The 7,675-nt window shown below is 36.9% G+C and overlaps 1 non-coding gene across 1 annotated transcript; it reads right to left on the bottom strand.

Annotated features, from left to right (window-relative positions):
* Nucleotides 1–74, bottom strand: TRNAV-AAC (transfer RNA valine (anticodon AAC)). The gene has a single exon. It is a non-coding gene; the product is annotated as a tRNA-Val (tRNA).
* Between the last annotated feature and the right edge of the window lie 7,601 nt (nucleotides 75–7,675).

Raw genomic sequence — 7,675 nt, 5'->3', positions numbered from 1 at the left:
TGGCGTCGCCCGGACTCGAACCGGAGACCTTCAGTGTGTTAGACTGACGTGATAACCAACTACACCACGACACCTTGATGTCTCCGCTCACCTCTGTTAAGGAATTTAACCGATGAAAAAAAATTCTTGCCGCGTGATCTAAGATCCCTTAGAAGTTAGAACATTACTATCCACGGTCAGTTTCAACTTTCAAACAAAAATCCAACGCCTAAATTGACCAGAGTGACATTAAGAAAAATTATTACATATTTTAAATTACAATGTAAAATCATGATTATTCTACATATATTTTAATATTTCAATCTTAATTAATGATAAAGCTCACCCCATTCACATATTTCTTATTTCTCTTGCAGAAAAAAAGTGAGTGGGGAACCATCGTAATTAAAATAAGCTTAAATGTCAAAACATAGATACGAATAAAGTGCGAACAATTTTTTACGCGACACTGTTACAGGGTAACCATTTTTGTTTCTTGCTTTATTAGTAATTTGTTACAGGGTTAGCTTAGTCTAATAGTGCAATGCAATGATCGATCTTACATATTTGCAATATCCTCAAATAAGTACTTCAAATAGGCCATGAAAGATTCATGTATCAGGCAAAAGGCAGCTGTTACTTACTCGAGTTGGAATGAACCCACTGACGTAGTCTAACGGGACGTTTTGGATTAGAATTTTAAAAAATTTATAAAAAATTAAATAGATTTTAAAAGATTATTTAGAATTGGAGAGAATTTAAATTTTTTTTTACATTCAACATTTCATAAGCTTGGATTTTAATAGAATTTATAAGATTTGAAAGGACAATATGAATTTATAATATTTTAAAAAGTTATATGAATTTTTAACAAACATTCAAAATTACAAGAGTAATAAAAAATAACAAAGAAATGTAATGATATTAATAAGAATAAGTAAAACCTAATATAATTTTCTTAATCAGTAAAATATAATATAATTTTAAAAAACATTCAAAATTACTAAGCAACAACTCTCCACATATCTAAAGCAATACTAGTCCTCCACGCATTAGCATTTTTTTGTACATGCTCCTGAGTTTGACCAATGGGTTGAAAATTATCTTCTTCATTTGGTATCAGAGCTATGCATATGTGATTATAAGACCCAATTTTTTTATTAAAATAATTCTAAATTTGCATATAGAACCTAAAGTTCATGATAAAATTTCATTTGAAATTTTTTGTAATTGATCTTGGAAACTTGGGGGTGGGGGGGTGGGGTTTGTTCTACATGATAAGAGTTTTCTAACCATATATTATATGCATGTTTTTATCGAGTATTCTAAGAAAATTACGAAACTGGATTTCTGGGTTTTATTATATGAAAGTTTAAAAAATTTCTCAAATTATTTTCAATTGATACATTAAAACCTTAAATTTCTTTAAAGCTTTTGAAAAACAAGTCTTTAGTTATCTATTGACACAAAAATTGTTTAAAATCATTTTCTACAGCAAAGAAATTTCGTTCATGAATGTATTGTTACGAAAAATAAAGGATTCATATTAAGAAAGTTTTAATTTTTCTTTAAATTGATATTGATTCATTGATGCAAAACAAAAATTGGTTTGAGGGTATTAATTCTCCTGTTGTTTTCCCACTGTTTTATATTATTTTTAATACAAAAATCATACCTTTTTGTGCAAAGAAAAATCGCGACGCTTGAAAAACTATTTTTTAAACTTCCAAAAGCCCTCCAAAATATGCTATTTTGAGATGATTATATTAGAATATTGTTGGTTTATTTCTGGGTTGTTTTGTGGTGAAAATCGCTCAAAAATCTGCTATTTTTTAGCTTTGACGAAGCTCTCATGGCGGAACCTGATTTTGAGCTGGTCAACCGCCAAAGGAAGAAGAAGACACTGCAATAGAGAAATCTCAAGAAATCCTAGGGGTTAGGATGAGATTACGAGAAAGGCATCATAATTATATTTCTAATTAAAAAGTCTCATGAAATCCACACCAATAGAAAATCCATTAAAATTTTCATATTTTTAAATACCACAATATTATTTTTCCTTTGTTTAAATTCCTGATTGAATACCAACGAATTTGGACGGACTCTAAAATAATCTTTTAAAATCCTAATCGAATACCACGTGATTTTTTTTCAATCCTTTAAAATCTTAATTGAATACCAATGGATTTTTTTGTCCAAAAATAATCCATTAAAATCTCAATCCGATACACCCCTAAGACTCTTAGGAGAATTTGGTAGAGGAGAAATTTTTTTACTCGAAAAAAAATTATTTCCGAAAATATGGCGAGATATTTTTTTTTCTGAATAGGTTACTGTTTGGTTTTGGTAAAACAAAACTTTTCCGGGAATATTGGATTAATTTTATCGATGTTATGTAATAATTTTTCCACCGCATGAGAAAGTTTTTTTTCCACCCCATCAAAGAAAATCTTCCATGACAATTCTATATAGAAAAGTATTAGAATATACATTTTTATTTTATAAGTTAGTTATTGTACAGCTGTATAGATGTATAGCATTTTCTGTTATGAGCCCATGTGCTCACTTTTTACTCCATTCTGTTATTTTTCCATTCTGTAATTTTTCCCTTTTGGCTGTTGCTGATATAAGGCCACTATTCATTGTACGTATGACTCATTCAGAATGAAATTGAAAATTCCAAATCCTCTGAGTTTGTTATTCTAACATGGTATCAGATGATTTTTTCTGACCTCTTCCTCTTCCTTCATGGCTCGCGGTGGCAAGAATACCAACCCCGCTCTCTCCGGTTCATCTACCTCCAACACTGGTTCATTCTCTTCTCCGATGGAGGACTCTGGTAGCCCTTTTTATCTCCAGAATGGTGATCATCCTGGTCTCATTCTTGTTACACATTCCCTCACTGGTCCCAACTTCAACTCTTGGAGTAGGGCCATGCTCATCGCTCTCACCGCCAAAAACAAGGCGTGTTTCATCGATGGTAGTATCGTTCGCCCTGAACCTTCTGATCTCTTGTTTGCTGCATGGAACCGCTGTAATTCCATGGTTATCTCTTGGCTTCTCAACTCCGTCTCCAAGGAAATTGCCGATAGTCTCATGTATTTCCCCACCGCTTACGATCTTTGGGAAGATCTGCGTGTTCGATTTCATCAGGCCAACGGTCCAAGAATCTTTCAACTCAAACAGCAACTTTCTTCATTACATCAAGGGGCTTTCGATGTGAATACGTATTATACGAAGATGAAAATTCTTTGGGATGAACTTCAAGATTACATTCCCACCTTCTCTTGCACTTGTGGTGGTCTCCGGTCTTTATCTGCCTCTCAACAACAAGACCATGCTATGCAATTTTTGATGGGATTGAATGTCTCATTTTTCTCAATCCGTGCCCAGATTTTGCTCATGGAGCCTTTGCCTCCTCTGTCTCGCGTCTTCTCGTTGGTTTTACAGGAGGAACGTCAACGGCAAATTGCTACTTCATTCCATCCTTCGCCTGACACTCCTCTGGCTAATGCAGTTCCTGGTGCTTCCGCCGTTCCGATTTTGGCTTCTCCTCCCATGGCTGCCGTCGTCAACAATCAGCGCCGGTCACGCCTTTACTGCTCCCATTGTCAGCAAATGGTCCATACCCGTGATAGATGCTTCAAGCTCCACGGTTTTCCTCCTGGCTACAAGCCACGCAGCCCACACCCCAACCAACCATCCAGGCCCTCATCTGGCCCACCTTTCCCTCAGGCCCAAGTTCACATGGCCACCTCTCAGCCCACTTCCCCTACTCAGCCTGATCCTCTTTCCCCTACACAATACGCTCAGCTCATTTCCCTTCTCAACAATTGCCCTACCCCCACCGACAACACCTCTTCCACCGCTTTGCCCGCTGCCGCCTCACCTGCTGTTAGCCCCATGATCGCAAGCTTCAGTGGTAAGAATCCATCTTCCTTTCCTTCATCTTATTGGGTACTTGACACTGGTGCTACTCACCATGTCACTTACCTTCCGTCTCTCCTTTCCAACTCTTCCCTCTCTTCTTCTTCTGCATTTGTCTCCCTTCCTAATGGTTCTCACATTCCAATTTCTTCTGTTGGCACTGTTTCTTTTTCACCATCATTCATTTTGCATCACGTTTTGTTGGTTCCCTCTTTTCACATGAATCTCATATCTGTCAGTGCTCTTACACGTGACTCTAATATAATTGCTTTTTTTTTCTGGTTCCTTTTGCCTACTCCAGGATGCTACAACTCGCCAAACGATTGGGATTGCTAGGCGCACGGGTGACCTTTATCTTTTTGATCCATCTAATTTTTTTCCCATTTTTAATGTTCCCCATCCCCTTTGTTCTTCTGCCACTCTTCCTTCTTTTGTACTTTGGCACTCTCGTTTGGGCCACCCCTTCCCTTTTAGTTTCAATGAAAAGAATTTTAAATTTTACTGATTCTGTTTCTGCATTACCTTGTTCTGTTTGTACTATTGCTAAACAAAAAAAATTACCGTTTATTTTGGACCCTAAAATGTCTTCTACTGCTTTTACTTTAGTTCATTGTGATATCTGGGGGCCTTTCAACCCCATTTCTGTTTCTGGTGTTAAATTTTTTTAACTCTTGTTGATGATGCCACACGATTCACCTGGGTATATTTTTTACAAAATAAGTCTGAGTTTTCTACTGTTTTTCCCTCTTTTTATAATTTGATACTTAATCAGTATTCATCTTCTATCAAATCCATTAGATGTGATAATGCTCCTGAATTCCACCTTTCTGATTTTTTTTCTTCTAAAGGAATTCAACTGTTTCATTCTTGTGTTGAACGTCCTCAACAAAATTTTGTTATTGAACGTAAGCACCAACATATTCTCAATGTTGCCCGTGCCCTACATTTTCAATCCCACATCCCATTAGCATACTGGTCTGACTGTGTTCTCACTGCGGTTTATTTAATTAATCGCATTCCTTCTCCACTTCTTCATCATAAAACTCCCTTTGAGCTTCTATGTCATAAAATTCCCTCTTACTCCCATCTTCGTGTCTTTGGTTGTTTGTGTTTCTATTCAACTTTGTCTCGTACAAGGCACAAATTTTCACCCCATTCTTCTCCTGCTGTTTTTCTGGGATATCCTCCTGGATATAAAGCATACAAACTCCTTGATCTACACACTAATCGTGTTATTATTTCTAGAGATGTCATATTTCATGAGTCAATTTTTCCTTTTGTCTCATCCACTTCATTTTCTTCTCCATTAAATTCACTGCCTTCTTTATCCCCTCCTACCCTTGCTGCTGAAGCTCCTGATCATAATCCCACAAGACCCTCTCGTACAAAGAAAACCCCTCCCCATCTCTCTGATTATATTTGCTCAACCTCCACTGCTCATCCTATCTCAGCCAATTTATCTTACAGCACCCTTTCTCCTTCTTACCGTGCCTTTATTAATACCCTCTCATCTCATTTTGAACCTTCCTCTTATGCTGAAGCATCTCAATTACCTGAATGGTCCGCTGCAATGGTTGCTGAAATTTCTGCCCTTGAAAGAAATAACACATGGTCTATTGTTTCCCTTCCTGAAGGCAAACAGCCAGTTGGATGTAAGTGGGTTTATCGTGTTAAGTACAATGCGGATGGCTCCCTTGAGCGTTATAAAGCCCGTTTGGTTGCCAAAGGGTTCACCCAACAAGAAGGTTTGGATTTTATGGAGACCTTTTCTCCAGTTGCCAAAATCACCACTATTCGCCTTCTCCTTGCCCTTGCAGCCATTCACAATTGGCATCTAATTCAATTAGATGTCAATAATGGATTTTTACATGGAGACCTTTGTGAGGAGGTTTATATGTCTTTGCCTCCTGGTTAGGTCAAACAGGGGGAGTCTTTACCACATAATGTTGTCTGTAAACTTCACAAGTCTTTATATGGCTTAAAACAAGCTTCTCGTCAATGGTTTGCGAAGCTCTCCTCAACTCTTCTCTCATTTGGTTTTTCTCATTCTCAAACTGATAACTCTTTATTCATCAAGCATTCAGGAAGTTCTTTTCTTGCTGTTTTGGTATATGTTGATGACATCCTAGTGGCTTCCAACAATATTGATCAGATTCATCACCTCATATCCTCTCTGGACAACAATTTTAAATTGAAAAATTTGGGAGCTTTGAAATATTTTTTGGGCATTGAAGTGGCTCGCTCTACTGCTGGTATCTCCATCTGTCAAAGGCAGTACACTTTACAAATTCTCTCTGATGCTGGTTACCTTGGCTGCAAGCCTAAATCAACACCTATGGAGCCCAACCTCAAGCTTTCTTCAACTACAGGTGATGCTCTCTCAGACCCAACCCAATACAGAAGACTCATTGGGCGTTTAATCTATTTAACCATCACAAGGCCTGATATTTGTTATGCTGTAAATCACCTTAGTCAATTCATGTCTGCTCCTAGAGTACCTCATCTCAATGCTGTTTACAGAGTGTTAGCTTATCTCAAAGGTACTGCTGGTCAAGGTTTGCTATTTTCCTCTTCTTCCAAAGTTCAATTGAATGCTTTCTCTGATTCAGATTGGGCTTCATGCCCTGACACACGCAAGAGTGTCTCTGGTTTCTGTGTTTTCTTGGGCCACTCCCTCATCAGTTGGAAGTCCAAGAAACAAGCAACAGTATCCAAATCTTCTGCTGAATCTGAGTATCGATCCATGGCTACAGTGACTTGTGAACTTATTTGGTTGTTTTCTTTACTAAAGGATTTTAATATCATTCATTCTGCTGCTGCCCATTTGTTTTGTGACAATTCTGCTGCTTTACACATCGCTGCAAATCCTGTTTTTCATGAGAGAACAAAGCACATCGAAATTGATTGCCACTTGGTTAGGCAACAAATTGTTCAAGGCAATCTTCAAACTTTTCCCATTGCTTCTGCAAACCAATTGGCTGACATACTCACAAAGGTTGTTCATCCTGCTCAGTTTTCTTCCCTGCTTTCCAAGATGGGAGTGCTCAATATTCACTCTCCATCTTGAGGGAGAGTATTAGAATATACATTTTTATTTTATAAGTTAGTTATTGTACAGCTGTATAGATGTATAGCATTTTCTGTTATGAGCCCATGTGCTCACTTTTTACTCCATTCTATTATTTTTCCATTTTGTAATTTTTCCCTTTGGCTGTTGCTGATATAAGGCCACTATTCATTGTACGTATGACTCATTCAGAATGAAATTGAAAATTCCAAATCCTCTGAGTTTGTTATTCTAACAAAAAGCAAATGATGGGATTTTTTTTTCAATTTTCCTTTTACTTTTTCTCTTACCAAAATGGGCAAATGATTTTCCCTACCCTATTTTAAAAGGGGACAAACAGATCAAAGCTATTCTTTCGTCACTGAAAGATCATGAATTGGAATCCAAAAAACATATTTGAAATTATGAAAAAGTAAGACTACATACTGAGTACAAAAATTGCCTCCACTCCAACCCACACTTGTTAGACGAATTTAATGGAAAGTGATTTTTTTTTTTTTCTGGGAATTTTTTTTTTTTCCATCTCCTACAGACTACCAAACACCTCTTACGAGCAAGTCATTTTAACACTTGGAAGCGGTATGCGCATATTATAGAATTTTAAAGCTAGCACAAAAGTAAATTCGATTTAGAAGGTAAAAGGCTTAAAGCTAAATACAACAGGTTAGCAAGATCAGATCCTATACTGAAAATAAGGTCCAG

This window comes from Gastrolobium bilobum, unplaced genomic scaffold (genome assembly GCF_033153095.1).
Source record: "Gastrolobium bilobum isolate Gb01-03AN ecotype WA unplaced genomic scaffold, APGP_CSIRO_Gbil_v1 utg2926, whole genome shotgun sequence".
Taxonomy (NCBI): Eukaryota; Viridiplantae; Streptophyta; class Magnoliopsida; order Fabales; family Fabaceae; genus Gastrolobium; species Gastrolobium bilobum.
The sequence above is the reverse complement of the archived record's forward strand: the minus strand, read 5'-3'. Positions and strand labels throughout refer to the sequence as shown.